Source organism: Salvelinus alpinus, chromosome 24 (assembly GCF_045679555.1).
Source record: "Salvelinus alpinus chromosome 24, SLU_Salpinus.1, whole genome shotgun sequence".
In the NCBI taxonomy this organism is placed as follows: Eukaryota; Metazoa; Chordata; class Actinopteri; order Salmoniformes; family Salmonidae; genus Salvelinus; species Salvelinus alpinus.
Window position 1 is genome coordinate 32,911,133 of NC_092109.1, and position 21,158 is coordinate 32,932,290.

A 21,158-nucleotide genomic window follows, 5' to 3' on the forward strand; every position below is an offset into this window, starting at 1 on the left:
GTGTTATTCGTGTATATCCTTTGGTTGCCATGACCAATTTGTTTTGTAAATACTTGTACAGTTTTCGGTGGCTATTTATCTTCATGTTTGCTAATAAAAGCTGTGAGCAGAAAAAAAACATTTTCATTGTCAGCCTCACTGTTCCAATCCTACCACTGGATCAACCTCAAACATACACACAATTAAAAATTGGATCAAAGATCTAGGAAGAGCGTGGTCATTTCATGGAGTCTGAAGGAAGAAACCACATGGAAAAAGTGGTAAATTAGATCCAAAAATGGATTTTCACCAAGTCAAATGAATGTGTTGGTTTCCTGTTGCTTGTATCTAAACCAAAGTATATAATTTTAATATTGTTCTATACATCAGTTGGTCTCTAAGCTTCAATATTAGGTCCTAAACCTAGCATTAAAGTGCGTCGTTGTAGCTGTGTGGGATAATATCGTAAAAATGTTTGCCTTGGGGTAAATTGAGGCAAATGTTAGTGTTTTCTTCTCAGGCATAATGCAAGGCATTACCATTTGGATATGAGGTAACAGGGCTTGGCCTATGTTAAGTGTTTAAAAAAGTACAAAGGGTTTGTTTTTTACATTTACATTTACATTTAAGTCATTTAGCAGACGCTCTTATCCAGAGCGACTTACAAGTTTTTTAGGTGTTCTGTCTGTGTTTAAAAGATGCTTAAAATTATTAAAGACAAAGGGATTGTGTTTGGGAAACTAAGACATGTTTTTAAAAAGGTAGTGGTAATATTTTATTCAGTGCAGAACTTTGTAGCTGGCTCAACTTACCCCTATATTTCCCTTGGCGGAGTGATGCTGAATGTGGGGAAAAAGCCCACAACTTTCCCTCCCATTCTCCCCTACTGAAACAAGGTTATTACTGAGGGAGATTTCCAACCCATATGACCTTGTCACACTGCATTAACAGTTCTGTGGAACACATGGAGCACGGCTCCGAGGCTAGTTATCGTTTGTAACATTTACATGAAGGCCAGAGTATGTTGCATGTGAAATAGGCTACATAACATGAAACATTCAAAATGGAACAATGAAACGGTTTGGTGAAGTTATATTCAAAATGCTCATGCTGAAAGTTGCCACCGTTATAACAGCTGTCCTTGAGTTAATCAATTAATTTGGTGGTTACGATAATGCTCTCAAAATGTTCCAACGCTGTGGCTATATTTGATCGGATAATAGGGAGATACAGCTTGAACCCATTAACGGTGTGATTGTCCTCCATGGCAACGCACATGTAAGTTTCATTGGGAGTGCAAATTATTGGTCAACTGCTGCTGACCGCGCCCTCAACCATATACGGAACAATCAGCACCGGTGAGTACGGGGATTGATGCTTCTGCTGCTACCTTCAGTGCGGCGTAGGAAGATAACCATTGTCTAATGCGGGGATTCAGGTGGATCGGCTGGGCTCATAACGGCATGTGAGTCTGAAGTCTGTCCTTCCGGAAGACGAAGAAGTCTGCAGCATATCACCTCCATGTAAATATTCAAAAGACCGCAGGAATTCTGCCCCGAACCCCGGGATAATTCTAACAAACCACGTTGTCTTTCTATCGGGTGTTGGAGCACAGAATAATGCCCAGGTGAGACCACTACACATTTCTCTGGGGAATGACCTCGATAAATAAACATTGACATATTGTTCCATGTGTTGCAGTAAATATTGTATCCGTAGACTCCGACCCGTGGTTTGATTTAGCAGGACGGATCTCTCTCGCTATCACCAGACCTGTGGTTGTCTGCACTAGCCTACAAATATTCTGCTTTCCAATCATTAAATAATCATTGTCTGTCGTCAAGTAATAGGACATGCGTTATATTTATGCTATAAATGAGGCTTCTCGGAGTCATTCCGTTTCTTTATGTATTGACTGGGTTAGAGCAGCATCAATTGAGGGGAGAGGACAGTCAAACTCATAGACATATATATCTATGAGAGCATAAAGTCGCTTAATTGCATGCGGGTAGTAATGGCTTGGCAAGCTTGCCCGCAGATTTAGCTTGTTTGCTGGCTCACATCACGCAATAGTGAATAGTGTGAATTAGACAGTGACGTGTAGTAGCCTATAAGCAGATGTAGGCAACGGGCCAGTTTTACACTTGGCGAAACTATTGTCAAGGTGGTGCTCTGTGCTTTAGGTGACACAGTCCCTCCAATAATGTAGAGTATAATCATGACCATTTTTGTCATTTCATCGCATTTGTTTCCTCTGGAATGAAGTAAGCTTCTGCTCCAGACATTGGCGAGACTCTCTCTCACACACACCTGGGGGCATCTCCCTGTCTGTGAGAAGTAACTGAACTTAAACACATAAGGCCAATTCAGGCCTCTGGTGGTGTATCTTCTCAGCTCCCCGTTAAGGGTAACACACCATCGGCACCTTACTGTCAGCCGGTAGAGGTGTCCTAGTGTGATGCGCTTTATTACCAACTGTCCACAGCTCTCTCTCTCAATTCAATGGGCTTTATTGGCATGGGAAACAGATGTTTACATTACCAATGCAAGTGAACTAGATCATAAACAAAAGTGAAATAAACAATATCTTTCTCTCTTTTTAATGATGTAGCATCATCCCACCTGCACCTCACACCCCAGTGGTCAAACTGATCCAGCAGCAGGGCCTCACTCACTCAGACTTGGAACTGCAGCGCACTGACCGATTAGCCTCCTAGGGTGATCTGATTACATGTTTAAATAGCTTACAGATAGGATTTGTTTGATTTTTGTCTTTCTGGACCATCTGATTAGTGGTCAAACGTAGCCTACAGCTGTCTGATAATCAGCCCTGTTCAAACAGAGTAAAGAGGTAGCCTACAGCTGTCTGATAATCAGCCCTGTTCAAACAGAGTAAGGAGGTAGCCTATCGGATACAGAGGAAGCTTCTTATTCCCATCAATTACATATTTTTGTTTGTGTTGATCCTTTCTTTAGCCATTTGTCACTTGAGATAAAAATCATATCTCTTTTTTGGTGAGAGGCCTGACCAGAAGGGCAGCTTGAGTATAAAAACAACACAACAATCACATCATCTGGATGTGTCATACAACTCCATATAGAGCATGTGAGGAGGTGGCTCTGGAAGGACCAGGATGACTGTTGGATTCCTTCCCCCATGTTCCTTCTCTCTCACAGTGCCACTAATGACATGTCTTCTCGCCTAGTGCTAGTGTTTTAATTGCCGTGAGAAGGGACCAAATTAACAGTGTAGACGTGACAGAGATTACCTTGTAATTGTCTAATGGCCAGTGGCAATCAACATGTTAATGGTAATGAGTTATTAGGGAAGGGATGGCAGGTAGCCTAGCGTTTAAGAGCGTTGGGCCAGTAACCGAAAGGTTTCTGGTTTGAATCACCCGATAAGAGCATCTGCTAAATTATTAAACTGAATGTATGATGGAGTGGGTAGAAAGAATGATCTTATTTTCACTGGTCTCTCTTTCGGTTGCCATACTGTGAATCCAAACAATAGTAAAACACACTGATTTCTTAGTTATATTAATCTCTATCTAGAAGCAGATGAGATGACTGCTGCTCTACTCAGTGAGATGGTATCTAATTTCAGCACCACACTTGTGTATGTCCCAGCCTTTGAACAAAGCTTATTTATAAGCAACAGTTTGTATGTGGAAAGCTGCTGGATGTCTTTACTTTACCACCCTAAGGATGTTACTGCAGTGAACATTGAACCGTCTGTTGTCCTAAGAAACATGGTTGCTTCCTGCTCCAGATCTGTGATGCATTAGAGCTGATGTTATTTTCTCTGTCACATCACAGCCGACAGAGTGCTGCCTTCATCTCACTGGAACTGTTTCTGTTGTATTTATAATGAGGGAAACTCAGCCATAGACTGTTGCCCGTTGAGGGATAAAATAAATAGATATATTTACGCAATTTTTTTTTTATTTTTATGGAAGCTACTGGATAGCCTTTTTTCATCATGTACATTCTTGATATAATTGTATTATTTGAATGACAGCTGTAGAGACTTAACTAATGCAGCACTATTTGGTTTGTAAGTAGATTTGATTCTCTTCAGAAATGTTTCAGTCAAAGCATATCAGTCAATATGCAGTGAAGGAGACAGGGAGTTGTGCTTGAGGTGATGATGAGCCCAGTTGGAGATGACGTGTGTGTGTGTGTGTGTGTGTGTGTGAGTTGGCGGGGTTATAAACACCATGTGTCACTCTGGCTTGTGTGTCTCCTTCTCCATCATGCCCCACCAAGGTCATGTCCACAGACTGAGCACGGTGGCCCTGGCCCACTGCACTCCTGGCCCTGCCAGAGAAATGGGCCCTGCCCGGGGAGCACTGCTGCTTTTAATCAGGCCTGACGCGTGACTCAGCCGCATGCCAGCTGTACATACAGCCAAACAGAGATCGCTTCCCTGGATGACCAAGAGGAAAAAAGGTCACTGTTGAGATATTTGTTTCTCTACACCTTCAGGGATCACTGCTTTATGTATTTCATTCTGGGGCTTTGGCTCTGTTGAACTTTGCTTACTAACTGGAATGATTTGCTTTATGCCGTAGGTTCCCATGTGCACATGACAATAATACAAGGCATTATGTGGAATACAAGGCATTATGGTGGAAATCCCATGTGGGTCTCTGTGCTATTTTCTTGAGGAAACACTTGAGATTGATTGTATTTATATCCAGAAGGATAATACTAAAATCCAGGAAGAGTGAACATTGAAAATGACTGAAGAAAACAAGCAGCACTAACAGCTGATTGACAAAGGGTATCTGATTGGTACCTATTAAAAACAGAGAATAACAGCCCAAAATAACTGCAAGTCGTTATAAATCCTGAGAGGCTGCTTAGATGCCACGTAGACGGAACAGATCTGGAGAATAGCAAGAGGAGGAAATCTGGAGGAGAAAGCAGAAGAGAGGAGGAGAATAGCGAGAGGAGGAGATCTGGAGGAGATAGCGAGAGGAGGAGATCTGGAGGAGAAAGCGAGAGGAGGAGAGAGCAAGCGAGAGGAGGAGATCTGGAGGAGAGAGCAAGCGAGAGGAGGAGATCTGGAGGAGAGAGCAAGCGAGAGGAGGAGATCTGGAGGAGAGAGCAAGCGAGAGGAGGAGATCTGGAGGGGAGAGAGGAAGATAGAGGAGGAGATCTGGAGGGGAGAGAGGAAGATAGCGAGAGAGAGGTGGAGGGAGAGGAAATCTAGAGGAGATCTGGAGGAGAGAGTGAGGGAGGAGATCTGGAGAGGAGAATATCTGGAGGAGAGAGATGGCGAGGGAGGAGATCTGGAGGAGAGGGGGCGAGGGAGGAGAGCGAGGAGGAGAGAGAGCGAGGGAGATCTGGAGCAGAGAGAGCGATTAAGGAGATCTGGAGGCGAGGGAGGAGTTCTGGAGGAGATCTGGGGGAGAGAGGGAGAGGAGGAGATCTGGAGGAGAGAGAGAGGGAGGGGAGATCTGGAGGAGAGAGATGGCGAGGGAGGAGAGCGAGGAGGAGAGAGAGCTAGGGAGATCTGGAGCAGAGAGAGCGAGGAGGCGAGGGAGATCTGGAGGAGAGAGAGCGAAGAGGGAGAGGAGGAGAGCGAGAGGAGGACATCTGGAGGAGAGAGAGAGCAAGGAGGAGAGAGAGCGATTGAGGAGATCTGGAGGAGAGCGAGGGGGAGTGGGAGATCTGGAGGAGAGAGTGGGAGATCTGGAGGAGAGGGAGAGGAGGAGATTTGGAGGAGAGGAGATCTGGAGGAGAGCGAGGGAGGAAGAGTAGATCTGGAGGGGAGAGGAGGAGATCTGAAGGAAAGAGGAAAACATTTGGAGGACAGAGATGGGAGGAGATCTGGAGGTGAGAGAGAGTGAGAGAGCGAGAGCGGGGGAGATCTGGATGAGAGAGGAGAATATCTGGAGGAGAGAGAGCGAGGGAGGCGATCTGGAGGAGAGAGAGAGAGAGTGAGGAGGAGAGAGAGTCAGGAGGAGAGAGAGAGAGCGAGGGAGGAGATCTGGAGGAGAGAGAGAGAGGGAGGAGATCTGGAGGAGAGAGAAAGAGTGAGGAGGAGATCTGGAGGAGAGAGAGAGGGAGTTCTGGAGGAGAGAGCGAGAAGGAGATCTGGAGGAGAGAGAGAGAGAGAGCGAGGAGGAGATCTAGAGGAGAGAGAGCGAGTGAGGGAAGAGATCTGGAGGAGCGAGGAGGAGATCTGGAAGAGATCTGGAGGGGGGAGAGCGAGAGAGGGGGAGATCTGGAGAAGAGGGAGAGAGAGGAGGAGATCTGTGGAAGAGCGAGAGAGAGAGAGAGAGAGAGGAGGAGATCTGAGGAAGAGGAAGAGCAAGAGAGGGAGAGGAGGAGATCTGTGGAAGAGCGAGAGAGAGAGAGAGGAGGATATCAGGAGAAAGAGTGAGAGGAGATCTGGAGAAGAGAGAGGGAGTGAGAGCAGAAGATTTAGTGGTTCTCAGGATGCAGCAACACATTGGATGTGGGAGTGTGTGGCTCTCTGGGAATAGCCCATGTTTAAATGAGCTTAAACCAGAGAGAGCTAGACATCACAATGCTATGTTAGATATGCTGGCCACACAGCCTGTTGTAATGAGTCAGTTTGTCTTTCTAGTCCAATTTGCATAACAAGTCATAACCCAATGCAGTGAGTATTGGAAGGGACTTTGCATTTTCAGTAAGTTTACACAGGAAAGTCCTGTATGAGTCACATTAATAGTCGTACAGGATACGCATGGAACCCACCATCCAATGAAATGTTTACTGGCAGGTTCCTTCTCCACAATGGAACAACAATAAGAAATAACACAATTATAAGAATAGGAACATAAAGTAAATGGCTCAGTGGAATAGAAAACCTTTTTTTTTGCTGCATAAGTTTAATACAGGAAGGCACAGTTTGTACATGGATTTAGCACAGGTGTTGTGAACACATTTTAGTTTATTACATGTTAACTGTGTCAAGCATCACCATGAGTTGTGTAATCGGCTGATAAGGAAACCTAATAGTCGGAGGAGCAAAGAAGCTAGTGGTGATACTGTGTGGAGGAAGTGGTCCTGTCTCTGTTTATCTCCCACGCTGGGAAACGGTACGTTGAAACTGTCCGCTGATACACACTGTTACTCTGTGACCCACAGGAGGGCAGAATACTCCAACTGTGCTGTTAAATAAGATGTGGCCAGTGTAGTCTATGCCCTTAGAGATATGAAACAGGATATCAGCCTGTCAGGTTAATACATTATGCAGGTACACCTAGTAGTCCATGGAAACAAATGGCAACCCCAACAGAAATGCACCAATGTTGGCCCGCTGCTGTAAAGCAGATTTAGAAAGGACCCATCAGTACTGTGTTAGGGCCAGTCACCCTAGGGATCAGATGTATTAAAGCCATGCCAAACACAGCCATCATTCAATAAAGACTCCCAGTCTCCTCTGACAGAAAGCAGCAGGAGGAGAATGGCTCTGTAGAAGAAGAGCATGATTGAAGGGAAAGGAGGCAGAGAAAGGATTCACCTTTTACAAAACAAGGACCTGGGATAAGATGAAGAAGAAGGGTCTGCTGTTTCTTCCCCAGTCCCTCTTGCTTATCGTGTCACATTGATGCCAGACCTGCGATTTACTTGGGCGCAATCGGTCAGTGAGTGACGCATCAGGCAATGTGTAAATCTTGAGATGTTTAGCAGCTGTCTGGGTGTCCATCCATCACATTGCTCTGTGCGGGGCCCAGGCACTGCTGGTGAGCAGGGCCATGCTGGTAAAAGCTGGAGCACACTCCTATATGTCAATTCACACTGTCTGTCTCTGCAGCTGTTCCCCTGGTAGAGAGATTCATGCTGATTTGGAATAGTATACGCACAGAAAAATCCATCCCTATGCCGCATTGCAAAAAATGCTTTTGCCCTCCCTTAGGATGTCTCTTCTAAAGCAGCTTGTCTCGAGTGTCGTCCTGCCTGCATGTAGATCCTCCGTAGCACATCGATGTCACTGCTCACCAATCCCTTGCAAGGCTCTCAGATTCTGGCTAAGATGCCGTAGCCAAACGTTTCCCCCTGCTGTTGTGGTGCAGAACTCTGAGGGGATGTGTGAGACAGGATGAGGGTTGTTTACCTGACAACTCACCCTGAATCAATTCCTCTGATATCAATAGCTACATACATTCAGTCTGAATCTGCCATCCTAGGAGACGTTTGTGTAACGTTTAAATGAGGGGCGCTCTACAAAACCAATTCATCAACGATTGGATCGTCTCTAACCAATCTAACTAATCAGAGTATCAAAATTGATGAAGTCATCATGTAGACCGGCTCTGGCCCAATCCATCGGATTCTGGGACCAATCAGAACGGTCAGAATGTTCTTTGTGTTCTACAAATCATAGGGGAGGGAGGCAAATCCAGACTCATCGTGGAGAAGGAATGTCCATTTTTCCAGAACGATGTGGATGGGTAGCCAGGCTAGGTTGTTTGCTGCACGCAAATTCATTGTTAGATTTGGTTTATTCTGCATTCTAGGAACTTGACACGGTCCTGTTTTGTGTTGCGTTTGTTTCGAGGATGGAATTACACTTTGCACTGTAGTTTATAATGGTCTTTGCGTTGGAGGATGCTTTTAAGGAAATCTCAGCAATTCAAAAAATCTTGTTAAGAGTTGTGGAAAAACACCACGGAATGTATTTCATTATCACTCCAGTTCTTTTCAGAATGCTTGTTCAGGTAGTTGGGCAATTTGCATATCCTGACTTAGGTGCTGAAGTGGCAATTTGACAGATGTGCAATTTTGGTTGAGTTTCACTGAGAACCACTGCAGTGATCTCTGATACCTGCAAATCGGAGCTATTTTCTCCATGGCAATTTTCTGTATGATTCTTCTGCGTTAGTGGATGTGTTTTGACAGTAAAGAATATTAGCTCTGCCCAATGAGCACTACTTCACACCCTCTATGTGGGAGTGTGTGAGTAAGAACGCTGAGTTTGAATACAACACTGCAAGATGCACTACAGAATTCTTTGTAACCTTGTGTTATTCAGTAATGGGGCTTGACTTCACTACCTGTGTGTGAGCCTGAGTCACATTAACTGTTGTACAGTAGCACCTCTGTGCTCTTTTATCTGAAAATATGGTCATTCTTTTTGTATGGGGTCCTGTAGGACATATGCTAGTTATACTCTAACAAAGACACATTTAAATTCATTGTAATTCCCTGAAACTTAAAGGGATACTTTGGAATGTTGGCAATGAGGCCGTCCCAGACGACTTCTCGAATGTGAACATAATCAAACCGTTCTGATTGGTCCCAGAAATCGATGGGTTGGACCAGAGCTGGCTAACACGACTCATGAATCATGTCATTTTGACGTCAGCACAAACAGGTTCAGACTGTATGGAGCAATCAGTGGAGCGGAAGTCAATTCAAGTTGTCAGGCAAAGGTTTTAGGGCCAGACTGCAGAGTTTGACAAGATTGTTACTTAAAATCTGGATAGTATTGTAGAGGGGACATACAGGTGTAAAAGGCCAGATACTGGTCTTGTTGATGCCTTGCCTGATTAGTTAGTCTGTGGTTTAATTACTCTTGTTGATGCCTTGCCTGATTAGTTAGTCTGTGGTTTAATTACTCTTGTTGATGCCTTGCCTGATTAGTTAGTCTGTGGTTTAATTACTCTTGTTGATGCCTTGCCTGATTAGTTAGTCTGTGGTTTAATTACTCTTGTTGATGCCTTGCCTGATTAGTTAGTCTGTGGTTTAATTACTCTTGTTGATGCCTTGCCTGATTAGTTAGTCTGTGGTTTAATTACTCTTGTTGATGCCTTGCCTGATTAGTTAGTCTGTGGTTTAATTACTCTTGTTGATGCCTTGCCTGATTAGTTAGTCTGTGGTTTAATTACTCTTGTTGATGCCTTGCCTGATTAGTTAGTCTGTGGTTTAATTACTCTTGTTGATGCCTTGCCTGATTAGTTAGTCTGTGGTTTAATTACTCTTGTTGATGCCTTGCCTGATTAGTTAGTCTGTGGTTTAATTACTCTTGTTGATGCCTTGCCTGATTAGTTAGTCTGTGGTTTAATTACTCTTGTTGATGCCTTGCCTGATTAGTTAGTCTGTGGTTTAATTACTCTTGTTGATGCCGAGCCTGATTAGTTAGTCTGTGGTTTAATTCCCCTTGTTGATGCCGAGCCTGACTAGTTAGTCTGTGGTTTAATTACCCTTGTTGATGCCGAGCCTGATTAGTTAGTCTGTGGTTTAATTACCCTTGTTGATGCCGAGCCTGATTAGTTGGTCTGTGGTTGAATTCCCTGTTGATGCCGAGCCTGATTAGTTGGTCTGTGGTTGAATTCCCTGTTGATGCCGATCCTGATTAGTTAGTCTGTGGTTGAATTCCCCTGTTGATGCCTAGCCTGATTAGTTAGTCTGTGGTTGAATTCCCTTTGGTGAGTCGTTGTAATCTTGGTCTTCCCTGTATTACATTTTGTGTCCTCTCATTTGGTTATATGATTACACTTTTCCTCCCAAGGAGGACTGAGGAAATTGTTTTTGAAGAACTCCATTGGTTTTTCCATCCACTATTATCACTCCTCTAAATACACACACACGCAAACACACACACACACACGCACACACACACACACAGTAATCACGCAAACACTCACACTCACACACACACACACACACAGTAATCACGCAAACACTCACACAATACACCAACCACACACACACACAGTAATCACGCAAACACTCACACAATACACCAACCACACACAAACAACATAGTCTATACATCGTTTCTCCTATGATTTCTTTCAGCACTGGTGGCAAGGGTAGTGGGGAGGGGTTGCATTGCTGCTAGTGTTAGCACAATGACATGCTAGCTGTTCCCATAGACTGTCAGTCATTGAGCCAACGACTATCCATTTAAAAGCGGTGTCGGCAGAAATATATATACACTGCTCAAAAAAATAAAGGGAACACTTAAACAACACAATGTAACTCCAAGTCAATCACACTTCTGTGAAATCAAACTGTCCACTTAGGAAGCAACACTGATTGACAATAAATTTCACATGCTGTTGTGCAAATGGAATAGACAAAAGGTGGAAATTATAGGCAATTAGCAAGACACCCCCAATAAAGGAGTGGTTCTGCAGGTGGTGACCACAGACCACTTCTCAGTTTCTATGCTTCCTGGCTGATGTTTTGGTCACTTTTGAATGCTGGCGGTGCTTTCACTCTAGTGGTAGCATGAGACGGAGTCTACAACCCACACAAGTGGCTCAGGTAGTGCAGCTCATCCAGGATGGCACATCAATGCGAGCTGTGGCAAGAAGGTTTGCTGTGTCTGTCAGCGTAGTGTCCAGAGCATGGAGGCGCTACCAGGAGAGGCCGTAGGAGGGCAACAACCCAGCAGCAGGACCGCTACCTCCGCCTTTGTGCAAGGAGGAGCACTGCCAGAGCCCTGCAAAATGACCTCCAGCAGGCCACAAATGTGCACGTGTCTGCTCAAACGGTCAGAAACAGACTCCATGAGGGTGGTATGAGGGCCCGACGTCCACAGGTGGGGGTTGTGCTTACAGCCCAACACCGTGCAGGACGTTTGGCATTTGCCAGAGAACACCAAGATTGGCAAATTCGCCACTGGCGCCCTGTGCTCTTCACAGATGAAAGCAGGTTCACACTGAGCACATGAGCACATGTGACAGACGTGACAGAGTCTGGAGACGCCGTGGAGAACGTTCTGCTGCCTGCAACATCCTCCAGCATGACCGGTTTGGCGGTGGGTCAGTCATGGTGTGGGGTGGCATTTCTTTGGGGGGGCCGCACAGCCCTCCATGTGCTCGCCAGAGGTAGCCTGACTGCCATTAGGTACCGAGATGAGATCCTCAGACCCCTTGTGAGACCATATGCTGACACATGCACATTTGTGGCCTGCTGGAGGTCATTTTGCAGGGCTCTGGCAGTGCTCCTCCTTGCACAAAGGCGGAGGTAGCGGTCCTGCTGCTGTGTTGTTGCCCTCCTACGGCCTCCTCCACGTCTCCTGATGTACTGGCTTGTCTCCTGGTAGCGCCTCCATGCTCTGGACACTACGCTGACAGACACAGCAAACCTTCTTGCCACAGCTCGCATTGATGTGCCATCCTGGATGAGCTGCACTACCTGAGCCACTTGTGTGGGTTGTAGACTCCGTCTCATGCTACCACTAGAGTGAAAGCACCGCCAGCATTCAAAAGTGACCAAAACATCAGCCAGGAAGCATAGGAACTGAGAAGTGGTCTGTGGTCACCACCTGCAGAACCACTCCTTTATTGGGGGTGTCTTGCTAATTGCCTATAATTTCCACCTTTTGTCTATTCCATTTGCACAACAGCATGTGAAATTTATTGTCAATCAGTGTTGCTTCCTAAGTGGACAGTTTGATTTCACAGAAGTGTGATTGAATTGGAGTTACATTGTGTTGTTTAAGTGTTCCCTTTATTTTTTTGAGCAGTGTATATATATACTGTATATATAAATATATATATATATATACTGTATATATAAAGAATGACATATTTTCTGCAGCGGTGGCAACCATATGAATGAATATAGGGGAAACCCTGGGCTATACCATTAACAAGCACACATACATCTCCTTTGGAAAGTATTCAGAACCCTTGACTTGTTCCACATTTTGTAACGTTACAGGCTTATTCTAAAATTGATAAATATATAAATCCTAAGCAATCTACACACAATACCCTATCATGACAAAGCAAATGTATAAAAAAAACAAAACAGAAATACCTTACTTACATAAGTATTCAGACCCTTTGCTATGAGACTCAATTGAGCTCAGGTGCATCCTGTTTCCATCAATCATCCGTGAGATGTTTCTTCAACTTGATTGGAGTCCACCTGTGGTGAATACAATTGATTGGACATGATTTGGAAAGGCACACAGCTGTCTATATGAGGTCCCACCGTTGACAGTTCATGTCAGAGCAAAACCAAGCCATGAGGTTGCAAGCTCCGAGACAGGATTGTGTCGAGGCATATATCTGGGGAATGGTACCAACATTTTCTTCAGCATTGAAGGTCCCCAAGAACACAGTGGCCTCCATCATTCTTAAATGGATGAAGTTTGGAACCACCAAGACTCTTCCTGGAGCTGGCCGCCTGGCCAAACTGAGCAATCGGGGGAGAAGGGCCTTGGTCAGGGAGGTGACCAAGAATCCGATGGTCACTCTGACAGAGCTCTAGAGTTCCTCTGTGGAGATGGGAGAAACTTTCAGAAGGACAACCATCTCTGCAGCACTCCACCAATCAGGCCTTTATGGTAGAGTGGCCAGACGGAAGAAACTCCTCAGTAAAAGGCACATCACAGCCCGCATGGAGTTTGCCAAAAGGCACCTAAAGACTCTCAGACCATGAGAAACCAAGATTGAACTCTTTAGCCTGAATGCCAAGCGTCACGTCTGGAGGAAACATGGCACCATCCCTACTGTGAAGCATGGTGGTGGCAGCATAATGCTGTGGGTATGTTTTTCATTAACAGGGACTGGGAGACTAGTCAGGATCGAGGCAAAGATGAATGGAGCAAAGTACAGAGAGCTCCTTGATGAAAACCTGCTCCAGGACGCTCAGGACCTCAGACTGGGGCGACGGTTCAACCTTCCAACAGGGCAACTACCCTAAGCACACAGCCAAGACAACGCATGAGTGGCTTCGGGACAAGTCTCTTAATGACCTTGAATGGCCCAGCCAGAGCCGGACTTGAACCCGATCTAACATCTCTGAAGAGACCTGAAAATAGTTGTGCAGCAACGCTCCCCATCCAACCTGACAGAGTTTGAAAGGATCTGCAGAGAAGAATGGGAGAATCTCCCCAAATTCAGGTGTGCCAAGCTTGTAGCGTCATACCCAAGAAGACTCAACTGAAATCGCTGCTGTAATAAGCTGGCTGTTTTGCAGCATCTGCTTACGGGCTCCTCTAGAAGACATCTGATGTGTGTTTATGCAGAGCCAAGTCTACGTTCTAATTCTTGACTTCCACTTAGATCTTTTAGATCTTTTCCCCAGACACGTTTTAAGTGTCAGTCCACCCAGGCCCTGTCGTCTGTGTAGAGATACCACGTGGGACCAAGGGCCTCCTTTTCAGAAGTACCAACATGTGTAGATTCATGCATTTCAAAATGTCTGTGTAGAACTTGTGAAGCATGCAATGGTATCGCAAGCTGCAGGAGGGCCTACTGTGTAACTCATTCAAATGAAGTGCTGTGCCAAGTTTTTGAAATGTTATGGAATGTTTTTGGTGCTGTCAAAATGTCACCCCCTACACTCTCAGAAAAAAAGGGTTGCTAAAGGTTTCTTCAGCTGTTCCCATGGGATAAGCTTTCCCTCTGTGGAAAGGGTTCTACATGGAACCCAAAAGGGTTTTACCTGGAACCAGAAAGCGTTCTTCAAAGGGTTCTCCCATGGGAACAGCCGAGGAACCTGTTCTAGATGGCACCTTTTTTCCCAAGAGTGTAGTTTGTACACAGCCCTACACCAACAACCATCCACTACCATGATATGAAGAGGTATAAAATGATCAGGTAGCTAGTGAACATTCTGTATTTACAGAGTGATAAGCTGAAGGTTACATTGTGTCCTGGGAAACAGAATAGGAGCCATGTTGTAGCAGATAAAAATACAGTCAAGCACAGGCGGCTGGTGACAACTTAATTGGGGACGACGGGCTCCTAGTAACGACAGGAAACTAATCTATGTAATTTAATCAAGCACATCAAACGCATGGTTCCATGTGTTTGATACCGTTCCATATACTCCATTCCAGCCATTATTATTAGCTGTCCTCTCCTCACCAGCCTTCTGTGCAGTCAAGGTATGAGAGTGAGGAGGCTGGAGAGGACAGTTGGAGCACAGTTGAGATGCTAACTGATTCAGAAGGCCAGTGTTGCAGTGTGTTTTGGCTGCTCTCTTCTAGATCTCGTGTCTTGTCCTGGCCATTGCTTTGAACAGACATGCCCAGTAGTGTTCGCTCATTCAACACATGGAGAGCAGCCTATAGACCTCCTTAAGAATGCAAATTACTCCAGGCTTGCATATGGCAGGAAGTTAGCAGCTGCAGCGGAGAGGAACAGATCATACTCCACCTCTCTTATCGCCTCTACCCAAATACTGCTGTGATGTTTCTGTCCACCATGGTTCTAGATGAGAGAGGCAAAGTAAGTGTCTCTCATGGAATTAGGATGATGATGTTAAATACATCAGGGAGGGAGCAGCTTTTACTCATTGTTCCAAAATGGAAACCATGTGAGTCCATTACGGAAGAAGGGCTGTTCTCTCTGAGCCTGCATGATAAATGAGTCAGCCTTCCTTAGGAATATGGAATAACATTCACATCAGTGTGTAAGTCACATCTGTTGCTCCCATTTCCAATGGAAACTGGACTATTTCCTTTTTAAGATTTTCATTTGGAAAGTTGATATTTAAGTATTCTGTTGATTTGAGTGTTCTGTGTGTATTTGTTTGTGATGCCAAACAAATATCATCTGTTTCGGTGCTACCATCTGTATCGGTGCTACCATCTGTATCGGTGCTACCATCTGTATCGGTGCTACCATCTGTATCGGTGCTAGCATCTGTATCGGTGCTAGCATCTGTATCGGTGCTAGCATCTGTATCGGTGCTAGTATCTGTATCGGTGCTACCATCTGTATCGGTGCTAGCATCTGTATCGGTGCTAGCATCTGTATCGGTGCTAGCATCTGTATCGGTGCTAGCATCTGTATCGGTGCTAGCATCTGTATCGGTGCTAGCATCTGCATCGGTGCTAGCATCTGTATCGGTGCTAGCATCTGTATCGGTGCTAACATCTGTATCGGTGCTAGCATCTCTATCGGTGCTAGCATCTGTATCGGTGCTAACATCTGTATCGGTGCTAGCATCTGTATCGGTGCTACCATCTGTATCGGTGCTACCATCTGTATCGGTGCTACCATCTGTATCGGTGCTACCATCTGTATCGGTGCTACCATCTGTATCGGTGCTAGTATCTGTATCGGTGCTACCATCTGTATCGGTGCTAGCATCTGTATCGGTGCTAGCATCTGTATCGGTGCTAGCATCTGTATCGGTGCTAGCATCTGTATCGGTGCTAGTATCTGTATCGGTGCTACCATCTGTATCGGTGCTAGCATCTGTATCGGTGCTAGTATCTGTATCGGTGCTACCATCTGTATCGGTGCTACCATCTGTATCGGTGCTACCATCTGTATCGGTGCTACCATCTGTATCGGTGCTACCATCTGTATCGGTGCTACCATCTGTATCGGTGCTAGTATCTGTATCGGTGCTACCATCTGTATCGGTGCTAGCATCTGTATCGGTGCTAGCATCTGTATCGGTGCTAGCATCTGTATCGGTGCTAGCATCTGTATCGGTGCTAGCATCTGTATCGGTGCTAGCATCTGTATCGGTGCTAGCATCTGTATCGGTGCTAGCATCTGTATCGGTGCTAACATCTGTATCGGTGCTAGCATCTGTATCGGTGCTAGCATCTGTATCGGTGCTAACATCTGTATCGGTGCTAACATCTGTATCGGTGCTAGCATCTGTATCGGTGCTAGCATCTGTATCGGTGCTAACATCTGTATCGGTGCTACCATCTGTATCAGTGTGAAGTGGGGGTTGATATAAGAGCTGGTAAGGTGCCTGTGGTAGGCTGGCTTGTGGATTCATCATTACTTTTATAAGTGTGCATGAACATGAGGTGTTTGACAGTTGATGGTATGAAGTAATTCACAGGGAATTTCAATCAAATGATGAATGACATTATTTGTCGTCTCTGCAGGTGGTAGTGTTTGCATGTCTTGTTTTTCCATAAGGAAAGAGAAACGGTAACTATGTTCTTGAGAGGAATGTCCCAATATGTGAAGAGATATTAAATCTACATTTTCTGCAGAAATATGCAGATCTAGACTTCTGGTTTTGTCTGTAGAATGTGTCTTTAACTGGGACTCCAATACCTTGTAAGGAAGCCTCCATATCCTATTCGGGGTTTCTATCGTGCACGGACTGGCCCCTCCCTCAAAAGAATCTCTTTTCATAATGTTAACAGCAGCCAAAAGACACTATCAATTGGGCTAATGTTCCCCTCCAGAATATGGTGTCAGAAGATGTAATTTGGTGTTTGTGTTAAAGTGGCTTGGTTTGGTCCCTGGGCCGTGCAAATTTGAAACTGATACTTAACATTTATTGTACAAATTAATATTCACACTGCAAGGAATTGCTAGTATTTATTTATCTCCATCAAAATACATTATTTGTAGGGAAATACTGGCTGCAAGACAATGGGAGTATTTATTGTATCGTTTAACAGCTAGTTTCATCCAAGGTTGAGCGCAAGGAGAGAGGGAGAGAGGGAGGGTGACAGCCACACACTTCTCCTCTTTATACAGTACATTTCTGTCTGCTCCGCTTCCTCCAAATCGGCATAAAACCAAACAGACAACGAGCATACCACTGTGTACACACAGAGTTCCTCATTGAGTCCATGTCCATGCTGCTGCCAACTGGGATTCACTGGTTATCATTCATCCATACATTTACGTACTGTGCATACATAATAAACTATATTGGAACTAGAAAGAGAAAATGGGCACTTGAAATGGGTTAAGAACCCAGGAAATAGATGTCAATTCCTATCTTTCTATGAACTATTTTGCCAGTGTGTGTTCTGTGGCCCGATCTCTGTATTCATGTTTTGGAAATGGTTTCTGTGAATATATTGGTATGGAGTAGTTTAGTATAGACCTTGTCCACAGATGAAAAGCTTCAATTCAGAGATGACAGGAGAAGCGTAGGCAGGGTGTGATGCCACCCCTGGCAGGCTGGAGAGAAGTCAGAGAACCCGAGGTGAAAAGGTTGTGTGTGGAGATGACGAATGCGGGCAGACGAGAGTATCAATTGAAAGTGAAGGCCACACAGGGATGTATTCATTTGTAACCATAATTGGCAACATGGAGGTTATCTTCTTTCTCTCCTTCTCCCTTGGGCCTTTGTGTTTTTATGGGGTCGTGACTGAGGATCATAAATCATGTTCCTGGTGTATGGCCAGCCTAAGGATAGCCTGTCGAGCTGTTCCAGGAAATATCATTTTCTGCTCCTGATGGATAGTGACATTCCAGGGTAGAGAGAAATTATGGGACAATCTCTCCTTATCTCTTGGATCCCTCCATCACTCACCATTTTATCACTTTAAATATATTCCTCCACATATAATTTTTCCATGTAGTGTCATGAAAATGGATTATAGCATTACAATGTTTTCAATGGTCAGTGAACATTTTCCTTGATACCCTCAATACCCTTTAAACACAGTGACAACACCCAGGCGGGTTGACTTTCATGTTCTACAGTGGGGATGCACTGCTCTTGTTACCGTGTTGTGTCCTAGCTACATTTCAACACAATCCCCAGTGAATGGTATTAGTGTGAGGCTATCAATGGATGGAAGTGGCATCTGCACATGTACTGTATATCAGAGGGCTGAGTGATTTTCTATGTGAACAGTAATTTCTCTAGAAGCAAACTAAATATTTCCTCCAGCTGGGCTCTGTGGTAGGCCTGTTATCAGTCCAGGCTCTGTGGTAGGCCTGTTATCAGTCCAGGCTCTGTGGTAGGCCTGTTATCAGTCCAGGCTCTGTGGTAGGCCTGTTATCAGTCCAGGCTCTGTGGTAGGCCTGTTATCAGTCCAGGCTCTGCGGTAGGCCTGTTATCTGTCAAAGCCTAATCTTCTGCTCTGTTTCACAGCTGCCCACATGACACAAGTTGAAGATATGCTTTGGGGACATATGGATAGTCCTATCCTACATTACTTTAGGGCTTACCAAACAGTACATATTATGTGTTAACCCCACCCAGTCTATCCCATGAATGTCTGATTATGTTTTGCATATTGAATGAGGGCAGCAGCATCTAGAGACCAGACACCATAATGTTCTATGCACAGCGCATGAATCAAAGAGCATAGCAGTGTAATCGCTCTGGATAAGAGTGTCTGCTAAATGACAAAAATGTCAAATGTAGTCGTTTTTGCAAGCAGACAGGGCTCTTCCAGTTGCAGTGTGACTGTCTGTCCCATGTGGAACTAGACGGAGGTTGTGCACAGCGGCACACAGAAACAGCCTCAGCAGAGAGCCATTTAGCCTCAGTGGGGAAGGCACTAAGGCAGAGGGTTCATGTTCCCACACACCCTCAGCTGCCTGTGTCCCCAACACAATATGACAGACAACATGAGCCAGCAGGAGAGGAGCTAACCTCCCACAGAGCTGCCTGTGTCCCCAACACAATATGACAGACAACATGAGCCAGCAAAAGATGAGCTAACCTCCCACAGAGCTGCCTGTGTCCCCAACACAATATGACAGACAACATGAGCCAGCAGAAGATGAGCTAACCTCCCACAGAGCTGCCTGTGTCCCCAACACAATATGGCAGACAACATGAGCCAGCAGAAGATGAGCTAACCTCCCACAGAGCTGCCTGTGTCCCCAACACAATATGGCAGACAACATGAGCCAGCAGAAGATGAGCTAACCTCCCACAGAGCTGCCTGTGTCCCCAACACAATATGGCAGACAACATGAGCCAGCAGAAGATGAGCTAACCTCCCACAGAGCTGCCTGTGTCCCCAACACAATATGGCAGACAACATGAGCCAGCAGGAGAGGAGCTAACCTCCCACAGAGCTGCCTGGGTCCCCAACACAATATGGCAGACAACATGAGCCAGCAGGAGAGGAGCTAACCTCCCACAGAGCTGCCTGTGTCCCCAACACAATATGACAGACAACATGAGCCAGCAGAAGATGAGCTAACCTCCCACAGAGCTGCCTGTGGCCCCAACACAATATGACAGACAACATGAGCCAGCAGAAGATGAGCTAACCTCCCACAGAGCTGCCTGTGTCCCCAACACAATATGGCAGACAACATGAGCCAGCAGAAGATGAGCTAACCTCCCACAGAGCTGCCTGTGTCCCCAACACAATATGACAGACAACATGAGCCAGCAGAAGATGAGCTAACCTCCCACAGAGCTGCCTGTGTCCCCAACACAATATGACAGACAACATGAGCCAGCAGAAGATGAGCTAACCTCCCACAGAGCTGCCTGTGTCCCCAACACAATATGACAGACAACATGAGCCAGCAGAAGATGAGCTAACCTCCCACAGAGCTGCCTGTGTCCCCAACACAATATGACAGACAACATGAGCCAGCAGAAGATGAGCTAACCTCCCACAGAGCTGCCTGTGTCCCCAACACAATATGACAGACAACATGAGCCAGCAGAAGATGAGCTAACCTCCCACAGAGCTGCCTGTGTCCCCAACACAATATGGCAGACAACATGAGCCAGCAGAAGATGAGCTAACCTCCCACAGAGCTGCCTGTGTCCCCAACACAATATGGCAGACAACATGAGCCAGCAGAAGATGAGCTAACCTCCCACAGAGCTGCCTTTGTCCCCAACACAATATGGCAGACAACATGAGCCAGCAGAAGATGAGCTAACCTCCCACAGAGCTGCCTGTGTCCCCAACACAATATGGCAGACAACATGAGCCAGCAGAAGATGAGCTAACCTCCCACAGAGCTGCCTGTGTCCCCAACACAATATGGCAGACAACATGAGCCAGCAGAAGATGAGCTAACCTCCCACAGAGCTGCCTGTGTCCCCAACACAATATGACAGACAACATGAGCCAGCAGAAGATGAGCTAACCTCCCACAGAGCTGCCTGTGTCCCCAACACAATATGACAGACAACATGAGCCAGCAGAAGATGAGCTAACCTCCCACAGAGCTGCCTGTGTCCCCAACACAATATGACAGACAACATGAGCCAGCAGAAGATGAGCTAACCTCCCACAGCGCATGCAGATGATTATCTCCCCTCCAGTCATTATCCGGCACTGCCATGGGGGGATTGGACAACATTACTATTATGAAGGACTGTATAGGACAAATGGAAAATATATGACTACTCCTATTCTGAGGTTCATCCAGAGCAGAGAGAGTAAGCTTACTGTCTTCTTTACAATGGAATTGATATAAAATCCGTGGTTATGAATTAGTGTGTGTGAATTGTGCTAAATCCCACAAGTGTACTTCACTCAAGCGTTTGCCATTAAAGTGAACACATGTAAGAAAGATAAC

At 45.5% G+C, this 21,158-nt stretch overlaps 1 protein-coding gene across 5 annotated transcripts in view; it reads left to right on the forward strand.

Annotated features, from left to right (window-relative positions):
* Window positions 1-1,198: 1,198 nt before the first annotated feature.
* The window catches only part of nrxn2a (neurexin 2a), a 307,444-nt gene continuing 287,484 nt past the window's right edge, over window positions 1,199-21,158 (forward strand). For 4 of the 5 annotated variants that reach the window (XM_071364596.1, XM_071364600.1, XM_071364598.1 and 1 more), the window contains exon 1: window positions 1,344-1,606. The gene's annotated coding sequence lies outside the window, so the exon portion shown is untranslated. The other variant, XM_071364597.1, reaches the window with a different exon arrangement.